This window comes from Syngnathus typhle, linkage group LG2, assembly GCF_033458585.1.
Source record: "Syngnathus typhle isolate RoL2023-S1 ecotype Sweden linkage group LG2, RoL_Styp_1.0, whole genome shotgun sequence".
Taxonomy (NCBI): domain Eukaryota; kingdom Metazoa; phylum Chordata; class Actinopteri; order Syngnathiformes; family Syngnathidae; genus Syngnathus; species Syngnathus typhle.
In genome coordinates, this window is record NC_083739.1 from 2,837,139 (window position 1) to 2,863,028 (window position 25,890).

The 25,890-nt window shown below is 44.1% G+C and overlaps 1 pseudogene; it reads right to left on the bottom strand.

Moving 5' to 3' along the window:
* The window catches only part of LOC133150159 (neural cell adhesion molecule 2-like), a 40,892-nt pseudogene extending 20,074 nt beyond the window's left edge, over window positions 1-20,818 (bottom strand).
* Window positions 20,819-25,890: the final 5,072 nt, after the last annotated feature.

Sequence of the window (25,890 nt, forward strand, 5' to 3'; positions counted from 1 at the left end):
CTGCGTTATATTTGTTGCACGGAATACAATCACGCAGGACCGCACGAATCGTTCTGTCTGGGACCCAGAGTTCCAGCTTCTCTAACTCTTTTCGCGTAGGCAATGGGCCCGCGTGGCCTAATGCTTCATGCACTGCCGACACGACCTGCCTCACGCTCTCATCTGGGACCACTTTTCCGCGAGGGGTCTTGTCCCAGTTATCCGCCCCTACAACTATTATTCTTCTTTCTTGGACGTACTTATCAACTTCATCATTTCCTCTCCAATGAGCTCCTTCTTTCACATGAGATCTTTGGTGGACGACATCTAGGCACATATTTAGCCGCAATTCAGCTATTTTCTTCCACACTTCATAGTGGGCCACTAATTTTCCTCTCGCGCCCTCGTAGCCATTTTCTTCCCAAATGGCCAGGTCGAAATTGAGAGCCTGCGCACAATAATGACTGTCGGTTATGAGTCTTACGCGTCTAGCGTGATTTTTCTCTGCTTCTAACAGTCCTTCCAGCACTGCCGTAGCTTCTCCTGCCTGCGCGCTGCCGGGTGTTCTTCCTTTGCGGCGGCAACGCTCCACTCCATTCTGCTTCAGAATGAAACCCCAGTGGGCATTCTGTTCGCCTTCTTTCTTTGACCCGTCGGTGTAAAGAATCCATTCATAGGGCTTTTCTTTTTCTGTCTCTTTTTTCAATATCGGCTTCTTGGCGGAGGTTGTCGTCGGACCAATTTCCAAGTCGGGATCGAGTAGGATGTCCTCCCATCTTCCCCACCTGATATTGGTTGCTTTGGTGCTTTCGATCGTGGATTTCCTAAGAAAACGGTGCACATTACTTCCGGTTTGGACTTTGATGCCTTGCCCTTGTGCCAGGTCTTTCAAATTGCTCCAGTACTTGGCTAGCACTGCAAGTTCTTTCTCTTCATGTGGGAATTTTTTCTCGACACTGGAGAGGGTGTAGGTCCACAGAGCCACCAAGCCAGCACCTTCGTTGCTGACCGTCACCATTGCATCATTTTCCTCACAATGCACCTTCGCGACAAGTTTTGTCTTCAAACTTCGTGGCTCAAGCCGCACGGCTTCCCGGACGGCTTGTTTCAAATTATTCAAATTTTGAGTGTCATTGTCTGACCACTGCCACTTTGCCGTTTTTTGGCCCTCCGGAATTTTCTTCAAGCGTGCATACAGTGGCCTTGCATATTTCTGATAGTGGGGAACATGATCCCGCACGTAGTTGCACAGTCCAAGTATTCGCTGCAACTCCGTCTCCGAATTCGGAGGTGAAATCCGTTCGATCTTTTGTCGAAATCCTTCGGAGATTCCTAGATTCTCGGTCACTTGGAACCCCAAGTAATCAACTTGGAACCGGGCTAGTTGGCATTTCTTGAGATTCAGCTTCAGACCTGCAGCGGACACTCGTCCTACAACCTTCTGCAGCAAATCTAGATGTTCCTCTTCTGTGTCGCTTGAAACAAACACATCATCAATATACACCGTGACATCCAAGCCATCCAAAACCTGCAATACTGCTGATTGAAACACATTCGGGGAATTCTTGTATCCTTGCGGCAATCTTTGCCACACGTACGACTTCCCCCTGTGTGTAAATGCTGTTTTCCCTTGTGATGTTTTGGCTAGCCGTAACGAAAAAAATCCATTTGCCAAGTCAATGCATGACTTGTATTTTTTCACTCTTAGCGTCTTGAGGGACGCCTGGGGGTTTATGAGGCTCGCTCGATTAGCCACCGTCCGGCGGTTAAGAGCTTTAAAGTTGATGACCGGCCTCCAGCCTCCTCCAGTCGCCTCTGGTTTCTTCACTGCTTGAATGGGGCTGTTGGTCACCGGATTCGGCTCTTCCCGAATGATGTCAAGCTGTAAAAGTTCCTTTACAATTGTTTCCATTTCCGTCACTGCTTCCGGGTTCAGGGGATATTGTCTCACTGGGGGGTGCACTCCCCCCTCAATTGTGTGGATGTACTTTGATCCAAGGTCTCCACAGTCGTTCTTGAAATGCGCCACGGCTGCTTTCTCCAATATATTGGTCAGTTTCCGCCTTCCGTCCGGGGACAGGTCGCTGTCCTCGACCAGTTGGCTTTTGACGGCTTCCACATCCACAGGCTTGTACCACTCATCCAGTGGCATAATTTTTGTCGGGCCCACACGCACTGCTTTTGCTTTTATCATTTCCAATCTTGCTTTTACTGACAGACGCTGGTGGCTTGGTTTCTTTAGATCTTCTGCGTCTCTCAAAGTCAATAGATTATGGGGCCCTTTGACCCAAACGATTCCTTTCCAAATTCCAATGGGCATATTAGTCACCGATCCATCTGCCACCATCACATTTAGGTGTCCTTTCCTTTTCAAGGCTTTGCGGGTCATTGACACCTCGGCTCCGGTATCCACCAAATATGGAGCTCCTTCGATTTCAGCATAGAGGTTGTCTCCGTCCCTGTAGACACCCGTCAGGGTGACCCGCGCCTCTTCTTCACTCATTTCCAGGGCCCTGCAGGGGCCGCAGCCTTGCGAGCCTCCGCTAGGGCCTTCTTCTCTTCTGGTGACATCTTGTCATATACTTCTTTTGCCACGTATCCTGTTGGATTTGCTTTACTACCCATCGATTTTGGTCTGTTTTGAGTGTTTTGCCTCTGGTCCTCATTAAACTTTTGCCCCTTCTCATAAGTTGGCTTTGGTGGTGGCTTCCGCCCTGCTTGAGTTTCTTCTGTGCGAGAGCGAGCACTGCCCGATGGATTCGGCTTTTGTCTCTCCATGTAGTGTTTTGTTACTCTGTCCCATTTCTTTATGGATTCTTCGATTCGTGCCAGAGTTGCCCCCGCACCTAGTTTCACAAAAGTCGTATCCTTATCCTCGGTAACTGCTCTCAAAACTCGCACGTATCTGTTTGGGCTTACCACTTGCTTCAACTTATGCCACACATTCAACAAGGTTAGACCCTGTTTTAGTGCTTCCTTAGCTCTGGTTATATGCACATCTTCGTCATCTTCTTCGTCATTCACCCATCTCTGATAGGCTTTTTGTGCTGTCTCATCTTGGCCGATGGGCTCGGCTGTAATGTATTGCAGCCACATCTTTTTTGACAATTCTCCACCCGGCCCGTCCTTGATAACTGGCCAAGTTGCCGACAAATATTCCTTGACACTTTCCTTCTGGTACTTAACGCGCACCATGCCTTTTAGGGTCTTAAAGGCTCTTGTTTCTCTTTCCATGTCGTTTGCTGGCATCCCTGTGTTATCCAGGTAGGTTGCTCCCATCTGCGTGGTGCTTGGCTGAGACTGTTGGGTGGAGGTGGAGTTTGCAACTATGTTGGTTTGCGTGTACATGGCGGGATTAGCAGCCTGTACGTCTAGGTCATCGCACGCTCTCAGTTCTTCTTGAGCGGCATCATACACGCCCTGCTTCATCCTTCGCAATAGTACATCATACATTACAGTCACAAAGCCTTCTCTAAAATCTTTTGTCAAGTCGGTGTAACTTACTAGAGTATGGTAGGCTGGTGTGTTTAACACGTTCATTGCCTCCCTGTAAGTTAATCTCACCGGAACGTTTATGTTCCCTTCTATTTTTTCCCACCAGGCCGGCGGGAACGGGTATTCTTTCTGCCTGACTTCTGGGATGTAAGTCTTCCTTCCGTCTTTGGTCTCTACCCATCCCAATTGAATGTCTCTTGCCATCCTTTCCGAAGCCTGATAGATGCTCAGCGCCGGCCTTTGTTTCTTAATTCCTTTCCCGGTTGCTCCTCTCACAACTCTCGGCGGGGGGTCATTCGGATCAGGAGGGATCACAGCCGACATCACCGAAGCTTGATTTTCCTCTTCGGAGACCATGTCGTCGCTTGAGGTGCCGGCCTCTCTGTTTTCCTCATCATTACGCCCTTCTTCGTTGGATGTAGGAGCGTGTTCCATGACACCAACCTCGGTGTTTCCTGATCTTGTTTGTTGACGTGGTCTTTGAACCGTGGAGGGTCGGTTCTTGGGAGTAGATGTCAGGCGTACTCGATAAGAGACACCTGCAATTTCTCGGGCAGATCTTATAACCACTCTTTTCCCTTTTGTCGGTTGTTTTGGTGGAGCTGGGCTCCCCGTTGGTGTTGGATCGTGCCCCCTTGGTTCGGTCCTCCCTGTGTCGATTCCGATGGCCACTACCTCCTCCTCATCTTCTGTGGCTGGCGATGGTGTCCTTGACCTTACGGTGTTCCTTTGTGGTCCTGGAATAGCATCCGAGCCAGTTCCCCCTTCTTCTTCCGTTTGAACTGCTTTGCCCGCTGGATGGGGCCGGACTGCCACTGTGTACTGCGTTTGCTGCTCCATCTTCTGTTCTTTTTGTGCCACCTGTAATGCTTGGCCATAAGTGGCTTCCAGGGCTACCAGTTCTCTCTCTCTTCTTTGAGAGGCTGATATTGCCAGAACAAACTCCAGTCCTTCCACTGCTGTGATTGGGGTGGATATTTGCAGCTTATATGCTCCAGCAATTGCAGTCTCTGCAATTTTCCATGACATTCTTCCGGATCTAATACCATTTACTTCTGTAACTATCCTTCTGGCTCCCCTCTCGACGGCAGCATCCACCGCTTTCTCCAGGATTCTTGTCATCATCTTCAGGTAGTCCTGCTGGTTCAGGTCCGCCCGCCACTTCTGCACGACGGCATGTATTATCATGTAGTAGTTTGATCTCCCTCCATTTGTAAAAATGAAAGTAAGATCCTCCGGATCATGTTCCATTTGTCGTCTCGCATCGTGCAGGTCTTCAATATATTTTTCCCCGGCCATTAATCTCAGCCGTGAATCAAAGGTTTGGTTCCATGCACGGAATTTATCGTTGGTGAACACAATGAGGGCATCTCCTGTCAGTGACCAAATATCTCCGACAAATTGACACATCAGCACTCCATTTCCAACAATTACTTTTTTTGTTGATTCTTCTGGCAGAGACGGCAGGGGGTCTTTCCGGAAGAGGAGATTAAACTTCGGCCCACGAGCACCTCCGCGCCGAGTGTCCCTGCCCCCCCAAACCTCCCCTGTGTCTCTGCTCGTGCCCAATCCTTCCTCCTCGTTAGGCACTTCCTCTTCTTCCTCACTGGAAAATACTGGTCGATTAGTCTTTTTCTCTAAAATGGTTCTCATTTTTGTCAAATATTGCATGCACTCGTAATAGCGAGGCACTGCCTTCACTTCCTCAGGTAATGGAGTTGCCAGCTCGCCTTTGATGCCAGCTTCGTTGGACAGCATTTTTACTATTGAGTCCAAATCTGTACTTGTGCTTATCAGTTTTACCATATTACATTCCTCCACCATCTTTGCCCCCGATTCACACCATTCAGGTGCTTCTCTTCTAGTGTAGCCCCTCTCAGGGTGGGCTGACACTATAATTGGTAATCCATCTTCTCCTGGTTGCTCGGCAAAAAATCTTCCATCTTTCTTGATGGCTTCTTTTACTTGCGTCGAGAGGCTTTCCGCCTCGATCGACGGGTTTGAGCCCACTATGTAGTCGGTCCATTTCTGAGGCCACTTTTCCAAGCCTCCTCCATACAGCATCACACATACTGGTTCTTCTTGTCGTCCTAGAGGGTCTGGATTAGACCCCTCGTGCCTGGTTCCTTCGGTCGGATGACCAGATTCGGGGTCCGTTCCTCTGACACTGCTAGCCATCCCTTCCGTAAATAGCAGTGTCTTCAGTTATAGGGTTGAGCTGCCTCTTCTCGAAGCCTTTCCGTGCGCAATCGGAATAGGGACGATACAGCTCCTAGTTACTCAGCGGCGCCTTCTGCGTCACCTCTACTCAGAGCACCAATGTGAGATCTCCTGCCTCACCTATTGATGCTCTCAACGGCGGGATGCACTCTTTTATCTTTTCTGATTATCCTATTCAGTCACTCTACTGACAGGATACTTTGAACAGGGTATATTCAACAGTAAATTGCAATTCAAACATTATGGTCACATACAAAAAGTGATGGCGAATCATCAGCCCGAGGCCCCTCAGTTTTACAATTCTGGGGAACCTGTAAGTCACAGATGGTTGCCAAACACTTAACAACATGAACCAGACAAGCCGTAAGAGGATCGTATTGACCGGTCGTTTTTCTCCTGTACTGCTAAAATCCTCACTACCCTCGTTCTGCTTCAACTGTTGCACTCAACAGAAAAAGTAACGAGACAATAAAAAGAAAAAGGGGAAGGAGCGAGAAAGAAAAAAGGGAAAAGAAAGAAAAGAAAGAAAGAAAAAAATTACCATAATAAAAAAAAAATTTTTTACCGATACGACTAAAAATTAATTCAAATATTAATAACTTGTAGTCCACCAGATGACCCCAGCAACAACGCTTGTAGTCCCCAATGCTTCGGGAGACGAAACTATTGTAATCCACTTGTTCAGGAACAAAGAATTTTGTAATCCACTCAGCGTCAGGAAACAAAAAGATTGTAATCCACTTGTTTAGGAACAAAAAATTTGTAATCCACTCAGCGTCGGGAAACAAAAAGATGGTATTCCACTTGTTCAGGAACAAAAAATTTTGTAATCCACTCAGCGTCAGGAAACAAAAAGATTGTAATCCACTTGTTCAGGAACAAAAAATTTGTAATCCACTCAGCGTCGGGAAACAAAAAGATGGTAATCCACTTGTTCAGGAACAAAAAATTTGTAATCCACTCAGCGTCGGGAAACAAAAAGATGGTAATCCACTTGTTCAGGAACAAAAAATTTTGTAATCCACTCAGCGTCAGGAAACAAAAAGATTGTAATCCACTTGTTCAGGAACAAAACAAATTTTGTAATCCACTCAGCGTCAGGAAACAACAAGATTGTAATCCACTTGTTCAGGAACAAAAAATTTGTAATCCACTCAGCGTCGGGAAACAAAAAGATTGTAATCCACTTGTTCAGGAACAAAAAATTTGTAATCCACTCAGCGTCGGGAAACAAAAAGATGGTAATCCACTTGTTCAGGAACAAAAAATGTGTAATCCACTCAGCGTCGGGAAACAAAAAGATGGTAATCCACTTGTTCAGGAACAAAAAAATTTTGTAATCCACTCAGCGTCGTCCAATTTTCCCACTCAGTCTTTTGTGAGGAGGGAAAAAAATATATATATAATATATATCTAAATACAAATTAAAATAAAATAAAAATAAAAATTAAAAAAGGAAGAGGAAAATGCAGAAGAGAGAAAACTTTGACTTTTTCAAGAATAGACTCTTCGTTTGGTCTTCAAGGTGTCTGCCTCCTTCTTGGCTTCGGTTTTCGGATGAACTCTAAAACATCCACTGGTTCCTCATCGAATGGTCCGCCTTCCCTGTCTGTACCCGAGATCCGTGCCCATGTACCGACCCCTCTAGCCCTAGCAAGATGTGCCGCATACTCTGCGTACACCACTAATGTTATTTTTAGTATTCCATACAAATACAAGTTAAGAAGGAGATCATCTTTACTCATCCTTAACGTAACGTGCTAAGGGGTAGCGGTCACCGTTTACTATGACACAAAACAGTTCTAATCCTTCCGTGCTTCAAAGGTTCTTTTCTAGGAAACTCTATTCCTTAAAGAGACTGTTTTTATGTCACTCAAGGCCGTTCTGACATTTGTTTGTATCAGTGAGTGGAATTGTGACAGCCATTGGGAAGAAAAAACTGAAAAAAAACTCCACACAGGTTCGTTTTGGAGCTGCGAGCAAACATCTATTAATAAATCTCAACTCACAACCCCCCTCAACTCGTTGGGCGCCAAAATGTCAAACGTGCACTTTCCAATAAAGTGCCTCCGGCTCCCCGATAACGGGTTCGATAAGCCGGGGCGAAGGGACTCGTCCGCAGCTGACCACCCGAGTCAAATTAATCCTCTTGGAATCAACCTAACTTCTATACGACGTCAATCCCGCTTAAATCATCCGACGCGCAAGCCGAGTAACTCAATTCGAGGCAAGTCGCCGGTATGACCACGCCGTAATGATGGCTCCCTTCAGTTGTTTGATGTTGGTATTTCGTTACGGATGCTTTTAGATGCCTCTGTTGAGGCCTCAGGGATTCGTTAGTCTATAGCGCCCCGTAGCGCTGCTCTCGCCGAAGTAACTTTTAATATGGCCCTGCTCTGGCCGGGTTGGGGAAGTAACGAGATTACTTCCCTTTTTTTCAGGGGAAAGTCAGATTGACTACAGCATGACAATGATAGGGTTGAAAAGAGAACTGTAATGCATTAATCACTAATTCCAATGTTATCTATATAAACACTTAACCGTACAGGCGTAATTACTTCTGAAGGCAAATTAACCCCTCAAAATCATCCAAAGCGGCTCTTGATGCGGCCCGAGCAAATTAAATACTTTTGCTCCGGCCCCGTTCCGCTTTTGCTGGAGGAGCGAGCCTACTTCCCTTTTTTCCGGGAGCAAGCCAAAATAGCAGAAGTAGGACTATGACAGCGCTTAAGAATAAGTTTAACACATTATTCACTAACTCTAACGATATATATATAAATATAAACACTTAACCGTAAAAGCGCTTCCTCGCACTCAATTGTCTCAGACTACACGATATTCTATTTAATACGGGTTCAAGATGATTCAATCGAATTGTTATTATCCTGTAATTAATTCTGAAGACAAATTAATCCCTCAAAATTGTTCAAAGTAGTTTTTGACGCGGCCCGAGTAAATTAAATACTTTTGATCGGCCCCGTTCCGCTTTTGCGAAAGCCGCAAGCCCACTTCTCTTTTTTTTTCAGAAGTAAATCAAATTAGCAGAAGTATGGCAAAAACACAGTTTGGAAATAAATCTGATTCTTTAGTCTCTAATTCTTAAAATCTCCCGTTAATAAATCGACTCATCAACCCATCCACAAACAATCGACTGCATAAATTATACAAATTAGCGCACAACGATTTAAATGAGTATATACAACTCTTTTTATTGAAGAAACTTGAAATAAAATTACAAATCACAATCCTCCAAAAACTGAACAATTCCACTCACTGATGCCCTTGCAAATACAATCATTCAATCCCGGAGTAATCTTGATTGCAACAATTAAATCAGAAAAGAGGAAAATGAGGGTACCAATTGGGGGTTATTTTTTGGTGGAAATAAAGTCGAGTGATCAATTCGATCTTATCTCTATAAATCTAATTTAGAAACTAGTTTTGGCCATGAGGGGATCCCACTACCCCGATAATTTGGCTCCCTTCCCGCACGGAGATACAGAAGGAGTCGGTCCTCTCACCTAGTTTCTCAAGCAAAATTGTCCAGTCCAATTCTTTTGAGTGAATCCAAGTTAATCCGTGCCAGCAATCTTGCGTCTCACACAAAAATCTCGAAGGCTTTGGAAAAAGTCTTGAAACTCCTACCGGCTTCTGTTCATTATGACCGCGGTCAGGAGAGAGCCCTGTCGATGGCCAGGGTGGCCTTTTCATAGACTTTTCTGGCCCTTCCCCTTTTCCGCTTGCCTCTATACCGTCCAGTTTCCCACGCCTACGGCTTCTATACTGTCCAGTTTCCCACGCCTACGGCTTCTATACTGTCCAGTTTCCCACGCTCATCCCCTGCGGTTTTTCCGGGCAGCTCGTTTCCGGCTCACTCTTTCCACTGAAATTCTGTGAAAACCCCCTTAGCAGGCACCCTACTTCCTCTTTTCTTTACTTCTCCTTTTTTTTAAAACCAATACTTTAAAGTCAGACTTTGGTCATCCATTAAATCAAAATAAATCAAAGCCTTTGAATTGATCTCTTTCTTTTCTCTTTTTAACACACCCCTATTCTCATAAGGGTGGGCAGCTTAGACCAATTCTGTGATAATATTGCTTTAAGCCGTTACAGAATATATTTCAGCCAAGCAATTGAAATAAAATTCAAAAAATAAAATGAAATAATAAAACCAAGAACTCATTTGCTTTACCCTTTTTAACACACCCCTATTCTCATAAGGGTGGGCAGCTTAGTCCAATTCTGTGATAATATTGCTTTAAGCGGTTACAGAATATATTTCAGCCAAGCTAGTAAAATAAAATACAATTAAAAGAATAAAAACCACCTGTGTGCTCTCGTGTGTGTTCCCTCGATCAGACCACGCTCAATTTTGGTTTCTGGCAATGATTTGGCACCATCTTTTGGAATATTTTGGAATTTCAGTTTGGCCAATTCACTCACTAATACCCTACTCAGATTTTGCCCCATCTGCTGTTTAAAATTTGGAATGTCGGCCCTGCCAATTTATTCCTGGGAGCAATCCATACTCACTTTCTTGCACCATTTGTTTCCCAATTCCCATGTTACATGACAATGGTTAAATCAACCCCCCCCCCCCCCTCTCCTGCATCAAAATTCTACACACGTGCTACAACTTCTCAAACTCTGTCACCCGGAGAGCTCTTCCTCCTCTGCTCAGGGAGTGCATTGTCTGTCAAGGCTGACGTGTATTAGCTACACTCGGCTGCCGGCGGCCCTCGGCTGTGGCGTGGAATACGCCGTTGATAATCTTCATCGCTCGCACGCACGTCACAGTGTGAGGCGGCTTCCATTTCCTAAGCTCACTTGTCTTTTGACTCCTGGGCAAAAGTTGTTTTTTGCCAATTTTCTCACAATGACTTTTTTTTTGGTACGGCTTTTGTATCGCATCTGTAGAAAATGTGAACTGCCAGCGTTTGCGTGTGTGTGTTTATAAACACATCTAAGGCCTTACAACAAAGCACAACACAAATCCATGTTCACAGGTCTTACAAAAAAAAAAATAGAATAGCTATGATTTTTTTTTATGAAAAAATGAAGAATATGAAAAAGAACAAAATGGAGAAAAACAACGGCCATGCTGTAAGGGTTGCTGTACATCCCAATATGATGAATTCCGTTTTTGTTGTTGTTTTTCAAACAAACCGATTGAATGATTGTTCTGTCCCCACATCGTCTGCTATTACTTGCTATTATAATAATGGATATAATAATAATCGTACAATAATTGTTGACAAGACATGTCCAAAATGAAAGCCCGGATGTTTTTTTTCAGACCATTTCTTTCGAGTGGAAATAGTTCGGGTCGACATATGTATGTATACGAGCGAGCCTGACTTGTTAATAATGAACGGCTGTAATGTAATCGGTCCGCAAGGAGCTGGTCAGCCCAAGTTTGCTGAGGCAGCGCACCGTTTTATTCAACCAATCAGTCCAAGACCCCCCCAAAACAAAAAAGAAATTGGAAGACGTAGGCACAGCTGGCAGCGGCAGCACAATTGTCTTCATCCCATTCAATCCTGATGCATAATATTTGAACATTCATGAATGACAAAATGCAAGGCTAGCATAAGTATGGAATGCAGACGTCAACGTGTTACCATTGTCAATCTTTGACCGTTTGCGCCAATCAGTCTTTGGAGGAAGCCATTTTTGACTTTTAAACAGTGTCGTCCATGCCTGACGACGTATGGCAAGCATGACATCGACACGCTGCAGCATAGACATGTGGAACAATTATCAACGCTAAGCCGGCTCGGATTAATCCGCCGCATCAAAGAATTAAGCAGGCCACAGGAAACAAGCACCTTTATCAATAGACCCTCATGTGGAAATGGCTGCTTTTCTATGAGCTCATTTTCGGAGCACTAGGTGCAAAGCTGACAGCGCGGTGTCAAAGGCTCTCCAGGCGCTCATTTTTACACACCCGCTCCCAAAGTAGCGTGTGCTATTACTAGACGGCTGGGGGAAGGCTTGTGCGCAAGGACGGAATATCAATTCAAAGGTTTATCGACTTGATCTATAACCAGCGTGCCGTGCCGCAGCTCCTTGTTTTACCTGCAGGAAGTATTGACGCGGTTGGGAACACAAATTCAAGAGCTGCTGTGAGATTTCCGTGAATGGGACGCAAAATGTTTTTCTGGAGAGTGGAACATACCTGTGCCATGTTACCACAGGGTCGGGCGATCCGGAGGTGATGCAAGTAAAGGTGACGGACTCCTGGTAGTCGGCGGTGGCGTTGAATGACTGTTGGGTAACGGACAGAACCGGGGGAACTGTGGACACAATGGGAAAATAATCGCATCAGAAAAAGAAGGCAACCCAAAACTGCGCACAACTGGACACAAAATTAGCAAATGTGCAATTTGCGATTGATCCTGCTGAAACGTGAGTCCATATTTCCAATTAACCTTCATTAACATTTTCTTCAACAAAAATTTGGACCATATTTGAACATTTGAGGTTTCTGGCCGACATCAAGCAACGGCAAGCACGTTGCTCGCTTGAAAGCAAAGTTGGTTAATCCATTACAATCCGTTACAGAATCCATTTTGTCTCAGCCCAACACTGCACCGATTGTTGCAGGTAGCCATGTCGCAAATCAATGAGCAAGCTTCGCCTCGTATAAATGGCGAGTAATATCCAACACAGCTTTTTTTGGGGGGGGTGGCGGCTCAAGGGACAATTTGATATTACTACATGAGGCACAGACAGGATTGGAGCAGCTCAACCATTACAAGACAGGAATGGTGCCGCTAGATGAATACAAATTTGGAAATCAAAATTCCATCCTCCTTTTTTTCTTTTTTTTTTGAAACCTCCAAGCCATTTTGGACATTTCCAATCGCATGGAAGCAATAACAGGAGACTCGGGATGGAAACATAACCGTTGCCAAACGCTACGTCGTTGACATTCATCCAACTCACCGTTGACCACCACGGCGATATCCACATGGTCGATCTCGCCGCGAGCCTCCACGCTGGCCTCGCAGCGGTACACTCCCTCGTCCGCTTTGGTCACGCGGTGGATCTGCAGGCTGTTGTTTGTCAGCACTTTGAACCTGCCTGAACCGGGGGAAAGAAAAAAAAAAACTTTTCAAAAACAAGGCTGGGGAAAAAAATCGACAGACAAGAGAAGCCTGAGAAGCATGTTTAACAAAATGACAAAAGAAGATTGTCAGTCAATCTTTGGCAGATCAAATGGACACAGATTCTTTCTTTCTTTCTTTTTCTGGGCCTGATTTCCACTTACTGTGGCGTTCCTCAGTGATCTCCCTCCCCTGGTAGGACCACACGACCTGCGGCACCGGCGAGCTGATGACATCACACAGCACCTCCGCCGTATCACCGTAGCGGAATTCCTGCGGCGACTGGATGTCTCGAAAAGTCAGCCTCTCTGCGAGATCAAACAAGATTGTCGACTTTTTTGCCCGAGTGGCAACGTTCGTTACACACTCAAGTATTTACTTATCGTGCAAAAGTTTGCTTTGTTTTCAGTCCAAATAAATACCAGTCTGCATTATTCACCTTGGACATTTTGGACATTTGTGTGGTTGATGTGTGCTTTTCCACTCCCTCAAATGAAATGCAAGCTAATCCCATTACCGCTGACTTTGTCGGCCAAAATGACAAAATAAATGGAAAGTGCAGCAAGCACACTGCCAATCACGTAAAGGGAAATGTACTTTCGGCAGTTTGCAAACACATTTGATTAAGGCTGCGTTAGACACATATAATCATATCAATATAATTTTTAGTAGTAGTGTGGTCGCTTAATAAGTGGAAAGGAATGTGCAGGCTACATGAATTTGTTTTCTTCAAAGTATTGTGGAACAGGAGGTCCAGAAAGGAAGCATATCTCAAGGCCGATGGGAACGCGAAAAACAACTTGTCTTTGTGGTCCAGACACCTGTGCTGAGCAGGGGAAAACCCAAACGAGGAGGAGATGACCATCGACCAATCACCACACAATTTTTTGCATGTTTGAATATTCATATTGTGTTTCTTTAAAACTGGGCAACCCGGAAGAATGTGTCGTCTTTTCTGGTCACGAAGGCACACGAGTTTTTGTGTTAAGGACCCAAGACCCAGGCGCCTGTATTAGCTTGCTTTGACAAGATTAAACAATTGGTAAATTCGGTCTGATTGATCTACTGGTCTTCTCTTTGACAGAACGAACTCGCAAAATTGTTAGGTGCGCCAGTGTGTGGATTAGAACATAGCAATTCTTGTGTTAAGTGTTGATCACAATTTGGAGTCAGATCAATATCTAAAATCCATATCCTAACACAGTGCATATGACAGAGCAGACGCCTGCCTCCTTAAATAACAGCAATTACAATCAACAGTTCAAAAAAGAATCGGAGGACATTTTGGTGAGAAAATAGTGGGGTTGGGAGATTATGGAAAAAAAATAATCACACTTCTTTTGATGATCAAAATCACAATGACTAAAAAATATTTGTATTTCTTGACCTGTCAATGCATAGTGCCTACATTGTCATTCATCCAATGTCCTTTCCTCCTTGTACATTGGACATCTTGAGCACTGTGTTCTTTTTGTCAAGCACAAAATGATCTTGTGTATTTGAGTTCTCTATGTCCACTTTTATTGCATTGCATCTTTGCACACGTTCAAAACGGCAAATAAGCATCCCCTTTAATTCTGTACTCTTTTGATTTGATTTTGCTCTCCTGTCTTTATTTTCACAAGTCTCGCGACGGACGTCTTGGGCTAACCTCTGGAAGATTTTGTGCAAATGAGTGCTAGCAAAACAAGAATTCGAGAAGCTTACTTGGCCATCACAAAAGGCAACCGCTGACTTACAGTACATGAAACATGGATGCTATCACTCTTGAGAGCAATCCTACTGCAATTCTGAGTTTGTTTTAACCATGCCATCCTCACAATGGAATTGTCTGTGTAAATACTGAACAACAAACGCTCCGCGTCCCCCCCCCTTCCTTTGTGCCTCATAACATTGGGTTTTATCCTTGCTGGGTCAGCAAGGAAGGCTGGCCTCAGTGGCATATCCCTCCCTCATCATGCCTGGCAGGATCAGAGTCCCATGGCGTGGCTCCAAGTCATTCGACTTTAATTACAAGACAAAGAGGGAACATAGACACCCATAATCCTACACATGGACATAAAACGGTTTCCGAATCACCCAATGATGCGGATTCATTGAGCTGCGACGTGATTATTAGCTCGCGTGGCACGCTCGGAGCAGTAAATAGAGAAAGGTGTGTGGAGCTTACGGTAAATCTCCAGCACCACTGATGCCTCCGCCATGCGACCACTGGCTTCAGTGGCCCGGCAGCGGTAGATGCCGGCGTCCTCCACAATGGCGTTGTAGATTATGAGCCGGGATCGCGATGCCTCCGTGTGAAACGCCATTCGCTTGGAGGCCACGATGCGCTCGCCCTGAGGATTGTACCACTCCAGCCTCACCGGCTCGCCAATGGCTGCAAAAAAGCAAAAGTCGGAACGGCGTCAAGATGGCTACAAGATGATGATTAGACGGCGACCATTCTACTGTATGTATGTCCTTTGTCCAACTGGCGGAAGTAACATACAAGGCGTTGGTTGAATCCATGTCACATGGTTTCTGGATCCCAAATTGTTTCCACCATTGTGCCAATGCCTTGCATTTTGGGGTCTCCTGGTGGCGAAGAAGGTGGTGGTGGTGGTGGTGGTCATGCACCACACGTTCTATATTAATGTCACTCACCATATGGGGAGCATGGAGCTGCTGTTTACTGTCATTAAAAGAACAAACAGTCCCCCCACTGTGCCGATACAACCAGTCTCCAAACATATGATGCATGGAAACACACACACACACACAGCAGTGGCGTTTTCTACCTGAGCAGATGAAGAACTTGGAGTCTCCAACACTTAACTCCCCCTTGCTCAAAGAAATGGAAACCTGGAGGATAGCTGTGACAAACAGACAGAGAAAAGAAGAGGGGGTGGGGGGGACGGAAATACTTAGTTACGGCTGAGCTGATCATATGTTGTATAACAGTTTAACACATTTGCCGAGAACGATTTTCCAGCGGGAATGCAAACCTTCAAGGGTTTTCGAGTCATCCGTTAGCCTTCTAACCCAATTAGCAGGAAGTTAGCAATGCTATTACTTTTCAAAAGACTTAAACGACAACCTTGAGATGCTTGAATAAGACAAAGACAGCCTTTGTGGGACTGACTGAGTGACTGAGTGCAGCCGCTACAAGCTTCTTTGCCGACGCAATGCATTTTGGGAGGTTTCCTTCAACTGGGTTAATAAACTATTCTGGTAAAAAAAAAAAAAGAAAAAAAAAGGTAACAAACGCTGAGCTTGTGTCCAACACAGCGGTCAACAATGTGCATTATGAAGAGACTAACGATCAATGAAGAAAAAACGAATCCCCCACATTTCATCCAAGTTTCTGAAAAAGTCGTCTCCATGATCATCTTTCAAGCTATCATGGCCGTCCGTGCATCAAACATACTCTCACCAAAATTTGACTTTGACTACATTGTGCTGGATGAGCTGACCCCGCTGAGTACGACAGCTCCTAGTGGGGCCGAATAAAGCTGCTCCACGCTCTGTTGCCACAAGTATGTTTTCAACACAAACAAAGACACCCTGGCAAAACTCAAGCAAATATATCTCTCGCGTTTTTTTCGAAGAGTGAAGGAAAAAGCGGGCCGATGGCGTTGCTCCCTCCCAGCCTCCCTCCCCTCGAAGATTTCACTGTTATCAACTCTCTTTTTATGTTGGAATTTGTGGCTCGCTCATCACAGCAGCTGAGTGTGCAATTCATGCAGTCGGTTAATGAATGAAATGAGCCTGGAGGTCGGAATCTATGAAAGTTCATCATCCTGCGAGGCGTCTGGAGTGGGAATGAAACTTTCTTATTTCTCCTGTTTAATTTGTTGAATGACTGAAATGAAAACCCTACGAGCGTTATTAGCTAGAATAAATGCGGCAATATTTGGAGTCAGCGCCCAATTAATTTCAACTGTTTGCTTTCACTGCGATGACACTGTTGTTGTCATCACACGGCTTTTATCATCATTACGGAGCAAACGTTTTCCTCATTCACTAATAGCGAGTGGACGTGCAACAGAATCATAGCCGCTTTTCTTCTTACCACAACCCATGAGAGGGAATCCGAATGGGTTCGAAATGTGGAGCTCATGCCCACGCACTGCAGCCTGCATAAACTCCATGCGTTATTCCCTTAAAAAACAAATCATTTGCTGCATATGAGGCAAGGTGTTTTTGTTTTGTTCACTTTCTCCGTCTGGTCGGCAAAAGCAATTGTTTTCGTCTATGGAGATTTAGGACGACAGACCAATGACATGTGTGAAAGGTTGGTGCAATACAAGCACTATTGGATAGGAAAATGTCGCTGGACATTGCCCTGGAATTTTCAAAATATGGATTTTTCTCTGTCTATTTTCATGCATGACAACGCTGCTGCACTTGGAAGTTGTTTGCCAACCTGTGCTCGCTCATAAATCACGTATCAAAGCATGCGCCTCGGTGGCTGACGCTTGTAATTAACGGCAATTTTCAAGCGACGCTACGTGCCTACTAATCCAGCAGCAGAGTGCATCACAATTTTGCTGTAAGCCTTTGAGGAGGCATCTGTCACTGTGCTCACATGCCAATTCTCATGCATGTGCTGATGGATGACACCATTGTGTGTGTGTGCGTGTGTGTGCGTGCGTGCGTGCGTGCGTGCGTGTGCACTTTGATGTTGTCAAAGGGAAGCATTTTTGTTCTTCTTGGCATGCGCACGCACAGTATACTCCATCATTACGTACATCCCCACAAAGGCTCTTATGCACTCCGTGTGTAAATTGTAGCATCCTCATTTTGCAGGCTGGAAAAAACTACGGCGTGCAGTTCTACACCGCTGCAAACATGTTGAATAACAATGACAAGACTCAGACAGGAAGCAGTGTTGTCTTCCCAACTTTTGATACAGCTTTTGTTTTGGAGCTCATTAGACTGCGCCGGTGTGCCGAATGGAATGTCGAAAAAAAATAAAAGAGAAGAAAAAAAAATCCAAGCACGCACGAGCGTTGATTTCTCCGAGTTGTATAATTGTTACTGCCCCAGTTTTACAATTAGCATTTGTTCATTATTTAAGTGGGGAACAGCTGGCTAATTGGCAAATGAGATGCTTTCAATAACGTTCACACGAGAAGGCGAATTTGATGAAGCTGAATAGAGTACGGGAAGGAATGATTGGATGGCCAAGGAATGCCTGGAAAAGGAGAACTTTAAGACAAAAGTCTCAGCCGAGTCTGTTGTTGTTGTTTTTGTCATCCATGAGCATGCAAATAAAAGTCATTTACAGTCCGGCTCTGCAAAGTCACCAAGTAGACAAAAAGGCGAATAAAAGCCAGCCCAGGTCGTTGTTGGAATAGAATGCTAAAAGCAAGTGACTCATGTCCAAATTAGAAAGGAAGGACAGAGTGTAAAACCGCCCCACTTTCCCTTTCCATCTCTGCAATGAAATAAATAATAACTAAATAACCCTCTCTGAGTTCTTCACAGAAAAAACAGGAAATAAATAACTCTCTCTGGGTTCTTCATAGAAAAAAAAGCCATGGAACATTAACTTTCTGTTGTGCCATGCACAATGTTAACAGATAAAAGTTCAGCTCAGTTGTCAGAGCAGAATCTCTCTGACACATATGAGCAGTCTCTTTAAGTTCTTGTGTTCCATCCTTATAATCCTTTTGTAGGTTCCAGTAGGCTTGTAGACACGTAAACATGCATCCTGCAGGTGCATCTTAGCTGAATCGGAGCTGGTGTTTCGACACCAGGGGTCTCAAAGTCCACTCCTCGGGGGGTGGGGGGGCGCATTCCTACATGTTTTCCAAGTTTCCCTCGTTCAACACACCTGATTCAATGATCAGGCTCCTGCAGAACGTGAGGATGAACTGATCGTTTGAATCTTCTACTTTTCGCCACCAATGTGGCTCGAAGAGGTTTCTTGTTTCCATAGAAACTGGGTCAACTCCCACATATTCAGGTGTCGACAGACACTTTGGGAGGAATCCATCAAACGCGTCGGACTAACTACGGGCACCGCAATGTGAATCGATAGCTTGGCTTTTGACTGGAAGTTGCCGGGTGTCAGTTTCACAGATGGACGCAGTTAGCATATACGTACATATGTAGGTACTTTGTCTGGCGGTGAATGTGGAGGCTGCAAGTTAAAACCGCCGCTTCACTCGGGGCAGCGGCGAAATGAATACTCTCATTTTAATCATGCCAAAGGTGAAAATCAATAGCATTCGACGCGGGCGGGGTTCCGAATGCAAATGTGTCTTTATGCTAATGCGCAGGCTATAGGTGAGCGTGTTGATTTCGTGATGGTGTTTCGTAGTTATTTCAAGAATGTGGATGAGGAAGCACAACTTCATTAGAATTCTTGTTTATAATCCGGTTCGGGTTTGCCAAGGAAAGTTAGGATGATGAGGTTATTACCTCCAAATGTCTTCTTGGCTCTGCCGTGAACAAAAACAGCTGCCAGATTTTCAGAATATTCTTGATTTTGCAGGCTATTTATTTGCATCTAGTATGTCTGGAATCTCAGCTCCATTTGTCATCATTCGGATGGCTAAATTATCCTCAAAGAAATCAAGTGCAACACTAGATAAATAAAGCAATTTCATTTTTCCAATTTGGCGGGCCACCTGCAATACCGCCCGCCACGGACCACCAGTTGACAATCCCTGATCTCATCAACAAACTTCATGATCTCTATTTAAAGACACAAGGTTTTGGTATACTGTCGATTTCTGTGCATGCGACCATTTTTCCATAATTGCCGATTATTTGGTGCTTTATTGTAATAACAGTATCGCTAGGTTGCCTACATGTTAAATGAGCCGTGAGAAAATGTTTGCTTTGCAAATAGAATACCATGACTCGGTCAGAGAGGAATATATTTGACACTATTTTCGTTGTCGTGGTTGCAGTGGCGCACCGCGTCATGCTGCTTTTTTTTTTCTTTTTCATTTGATATCCAACACAAGCAATAACAAACAACGCGTACTTGTATGTCTATCGTGTTATGTGTCTCGTCACCGTGGGATAGAGAAAAACGTAATTTCGGTCTCTTTGTGTGTTGTGACGTGGAGAGATTGACAATAAAGCTGACTTTGACTTTGAAACAAACAAACAAACAAACAAACAGCTCTCCGTGTGATACCGTGCGCCACCAATATTATAAAAGGGAAAACAATCGCCTACCATGAAAGTCTGACAGAAGAAATGAAAATTGGACCTTTTCATTATTACAATGATCCTGACTGTGGGTGGTTATTGATGGATTTGTTAAACACAAGCTGCCAGATCCTATGTGCGTTCCCGAACGACACTCAGTTGTGACAACCATGAGGCTGCTCATCGGATGTGCAAGCGCAGACACAGGCACCCTCTCCACTTGTGCACACAAGACACAGACGCAACAATGCAGCTTGTGCAAACTTCTCAAAGGCATCACTGACTACAAGTGCAAATGCCTCACTTTGGATCGACTGGAAAGAAGAAGTGGGGGGTCATGCATGCACGATTCACAATACGGAACACAAATCTTTCTTTTGCGACTTAAAGTTCCAAGTATCTGGATGTACATGTAGGAATTTTCAAAGAACCTAAACAGAAAACAGTGACCAGAAAAGTGTTTTCGCTCAATAAAAAAAAAAAAAAAAAAGGCTCCCTCAACCGCCCCCTCCTTTCAAAGCCCCCTGGCTCCTGCAAAGACGTGCTGCAACTACCAAACAAGGTCCAGTCCAACAATCCAGCCCCTCTCTCCGTCCGTCCACAGCATCTCAAAACGCCCAAATAAAGTTGTGCACTAAGTCATAAAGCTCGGGTATTCCGCGCGCGCGCGCGTGTTTTACCTTGGCTGCCGCACACCAACAACGCCACGAGATGCACGAGTTGGAGCATCATTGTAGAGCAGCTCCTTCGCAGCTATAGAAAGACGCCGTACAAGGAAAAAGGTCGGATCCGTTCATCCACTTCGCCTTGAACTCGGCGGGCAACTGTGGTCCACTGGTTTTTATCGACTCCCTCCCTCCTTCCTTCCTTCCTTCCTTCCTTCCTTCCTTCCTTCCTTCCTTCCTTCCTTCCTTCCTTCCTTCCTTCCTTCCTTCCCTCCTTCCCTCCTTCCCTCCTTCCCTCCTTCCCTCCTTCCCTCCTTCCCTCCTTCCTTCCTTCCTTCCTTCCTTCCTTCCTTCCTTCCTTCCTTCCTTCCTTCCTTCCTTCCTTCCTTCCTTCCTCCGCCCCTGCCTTTACGCTCGCTCCCGCTGCCACGCTCGTTCACCGAGCTGGCGCTGGCTGCACCCTCCCTCCCTCCCTCCCTCCCCGGCAGCTTTTTGCCCAGCCAATATCTCAGTTAGCCAGAGGTGGCAAAAAAACAAGGAACGCCAGTGAAGAAAAAAAAAAACCAAGGGTGACAGGATTCTGACTTTTTTTCTCAGAATTCTGACTTTATTCTCAGAATTCTGACTTTAAAGTGGGAATTCTGACTTTAAAGTCAGAATTCTGAGAATAAAGTCAGAATTCTGAGTGTGCTGTCCTCACTCTGAAGCATCTAGTTTTTCACCAGCTAGACAGCGAGTTAACGACGCTCCAAATAATCAGACTTGGTTCCTTTTAGCTGATTTATTTGTAGAATGGCCTCAAACCATTGCCCTCTTAAGACCGTCTTAAAACTAGGAGTAAAATTGTGCGTTAGCTCAACACATACAAGCTACATCACATTTACGGTGAATAGGTTTGCATTAAACATCACATGTAACCAAAATAAAATATTGTTTCAAAATTCGAATAATACTCACGGACAAATCTTGTCCAAGGCACAACATAAAAGGTTTACACATCAGCCTTTAACAGATGCACACGAGTCGACATTGCTTGCTGCCATTCGGTATTTGCTCTCAAAAACAACTTCCCACTGCAACCATTAGAGGGAGGTAAAGCGCTACATGTAAACGTGTTTCTACTTAAACTTATTACAAAGGGCAGAATACTGAGAATAAAGTCAGAATTCTGACTTTAAAGTCAGAATTCCCACTTTAAAGTCAGAATTCTGAGAATAAAGTCAGAATTCTGACTATTCCCAATTTCTGACGTGGGGTGGCGGAGGGAAAGTCAGTGTGGTGTGGTTTTGACCAGAGAGGTTTTGTACATTGCTGACAGCTATGACAATTTCCCAGACTTCCGATCAGAATTCAATGCCGTTCTCGAAAGCAATATCTGGGTCATGGATATTGTTTAATTCTGTCAATAACCATAACTCCGTTAATTATCCGTTGTAAGTTGCATCAACACAACTGTTCGTATTGGTCAAATAGAAACAAACTTTGTATTCGTTCCTTCACTGTTTTTAGAATTTTATAGAAACAGCTTGCATTTGGCATATATAAAAGTTCTAGGGCTTTATTAAAATGACCCAAGATGTTACGCATAACCATTGGATGGTTGTTTTCAGCAGCTACATAGTATTAAGTGAATGCTTCTGTAATGAAGAGTGGTAATATTTTATTGCATTCAATAAACTCACTCTTCATCCACTATGTATTTCCTGACTGCACCTGAATGTTGGTATATAAAAATAAAGTATTATGTTGTACAGATGCCTTCTATGAAAAGACACAATTTTTAATATACAAGTAATACATTAATACTTAATACATATTTAAGCAGTCAAGTTCAGGACATTTCAAGCAAAATGTAACATCTTGGTTTTTGTTAGTCACAAATGGAAAAGAATAACCATAGATCAGGTAAGCATAGTTAAAAAAATTTCAATTTTGCAATGAATTATTCTGTTTAATTTGGGTCATTAAGGAATATTTAAAGGTCAAGAAGGCATTGTAGGACTAAAAAAACATAGTAACTGAGTATACAGACTACTGAATAAAAAAAAAAAATCTGAAAAATTATTTTCTGAGGAGTTTATATGTATTACATCAATACGCTTGTCAAACAATCTTCAGTAATTCCTCTCTCGTTGTTGTCTCACAAGATACAATAAGACAAATTATAAAATCGGTTGACCCAGTCGGCGTGGAATTAAGAAGAGCACGACGCCTTAGAAGACGCCAGTACAGCTGCAGAGGCCCAAATGCTCTTTGGCACATGGATGGCTATGATAAATAATCTTGTGCAGGTAAAATATTTTGTCTCTCCCATCATGCCAGTCGGCCAGACGTCATGTATTCATTCCCTGCCATGCACAGTGCCGAGGATCGACTGAAACCCACTGGAATGCAAGATATCACTGCGTGTATGGAAGAGTGCACTCCAAAATGCCAGTTTCCTTGCGATGAAACTGTATTTGAACTGTGTTGTCTGCTAATGGAGGAAAATGAATGGCACGCTCCATCAGATCCATTGCATGCAAGTGACTTGTATCTTATGTTGAGAGAGGAATTACTGAAGATTGTTTGACAAGCGTATTGATGTAATACATATAAACTCCTCAGAAAATAATTTTTCTGATTTTTTTTAATCAGTAGTCTGTATGCTCAGTTACTATGTTTTTTTAGTCCTACAATGCCTTCTTGAATATATAGAGATAAGAGAAATAAAGATAGTATTGCCAAAATACAGTGATCAATAGCAAAGCCTCGCCAAGGCTCCCTTCAAGACCAGCGGTAGAAGGGAAAGAAAATCCCAGATTTTGATCAGGCTCTTGTTACCAACCTCGGTAGAGACCAGAGTTAAACGCGCGCGCGCGCGCACGCACGCACGCACACGCACACACTACAAATACATGTTGGCACAAATGAGCAGCCGGCAAAGAATAGCGTCGATCATCTCTAAAGGCGAGAAAAAAAAACCACAATGTTCTTTTCCTACAAAAGCAGTTTTGCAAAGAGGATTTATTACGTTAGCTGTCAAGTGCAGCAGATCATTTGAAATTAAGGCGCAACTCATTTCAATAGCAATGAAAAGTCGGAGTGCTCAGCAACGCAACGCAACGCAACGCAACGCAACCCTTATCGAGTTGACGGTTGGATTTGAAACTTCTGCTAGTAACGACGGAAAAGTTTTTCTTTTTTGTTTAAAATGTCCGACTTAAACTAAAATGCTGCGTCGCATTGTGGCCGAAGGAAGAATCCTGGTCAGTAATCGTGCTTTTGTAAATACCGTTTTTTCCCATGTATAATGCGCAAAATTTAACTAATTTATAGTCCTAAAATCTGGGGTGCGCATTATACATGGGTACAATTTTTTTTTTAGATATATATATTTTTAAGAAAATCTCCTTCGAAATAAAACTAGAAATCACCTTTCTTCTTGTTTGTTGTCAATCGCGCGTCGCATTCAGCCATCCTGTCAGTAAAATTCATAATTGACGACACATGGTTTGATGCGATGATGCAAATCCTCGAAGGTGTGTTATTGTCAAATATTGTTTGTTTTTTAATCTCCATCGAAGACCGGATATCATACGGAGGCCGCCATGAGAGTATGCGCAGAACAGATGCGCAAGACACGTCCGCTATATAAAGAGCGAGAGTTCAGTTCTCCACCTATTAGTTTCAATTCACAGTTTAATCAGCAGTTTCAATACAGAAGCAAAATGCAAAATGAATGAAGCCTTACTGGACTGAGTAGAGTATCGCGCATTTTCTTCCCTGCTGAAAACAAAATTGGCCTGCACTGAGAAGTGGGTCATGATTGCACTTTAGTTGATTGGAATAGCTTTAATAAACAACTTCTATCATCATCATCATTATCATCATCATAATCATCACAATTGAACCAATTAGACGCTATTGGATACGTTTTCTCTTTCTTTTTTTTGGAGTCTACTTCTGTTGCGCGCACACACAAGATTGCAAATCTTTCCGGCTGCATCTAGCGATATGAGAGGGGCGGTGGGGGGTGGTGGGGGCCTCAAAGATAAGCATGACACCAGAAAAGGGGCATGAAAAAGGTCACCCACCCGGTTTGACTTCAGACTGGCAAATTGGAAAGTTGAAGATATTAAGAAGTCCAAGCGCAGACACTTCAATTGTTTTGCTTTTGTTACCGCTGAAGCTATCATTTCTCTTTGCACTTGAATCAATCACTCTGTGTTTCCTAGCTCCGCATTGTGAACATCTAAAGGTGCGAGAATAAAAGGACCGTAGTACAGAAAGTACACAAGTGAGGACTACTGAGTATCAAGTGGCATCATACCGCGGATAAGTGGAGCTCCAAGGTCCACGCCGCTGACGTATGCGCATCCTCCGTCTCTTTGTCAGTCAGTCAGTCAGACCTCTGCTTCTGTCTAATTGAGGCGCGGGCAAATACAATCATTGTGAGAATCATCTCTGCCTGATGTGAAGACGGATTAACGCAGTGCTTCTCAATTGTTTTCTGTTACGCCCCCCCCTAGCAAGAAGAAAACTATTTATCTGCGCCTCACGGCAAAAGCCATTGCCAATCACCTGTCATCCAATTTACTCACTGCGTGCTCGTTTGATTTCTTCAGATGTAGGAAAATGCCAAGACACTGAAGCAGAAATTCTTGTTAAGAAAGCTCTGTTTTGAGGAAAGCACAATACAGCGCTGGGCCTTTCAAGAGCAGAAAGTCTCCATTCACAGAAGGCAACGTTCAAGGTTCTTTGGTCAGCTTATATTCAGTTGCACATGCCAGTCGGTGTGGGCCCACTTTGGTGGCTGATGAGTCTTTGGGGTGGGGCGAGTTCGCAGGAGATTTTGATTCCATGGGAGTGGGTGCTGATTATGGCCGATTCGGTGTGCGTGTGTGTGTGTGTGTGTGTGTTTGTTGTCTTCCATCCCGTCTTTCGGCCTTGGCGATCATCCTTGGCTGTCTCCCTCTGGCACCTGCTGGTCTTTATCTCCAAGTGACCTTCCTGTAAACATTCTGCTCCATTCTTACACTGTCGCACCGCATCCATTCGTCATTCTTTCAATTTTGTCATTTTGTACGGAATGACGTGAGCTTTTGGCTGTGACATCATCCATTTATTAATGTTCCCTGACTATGCAAAGTTTGTTCTTTTGATACTCCATGTCTTTGCTTACATCATTACATTCTTAGTTTAATCATGCTTGTCTAGTTATGTCTTCTTTATTGATTTGGTGTGTAGGTATAATTCGTTATATGCTTAAAATAGGTCTTTTATTGATTTAA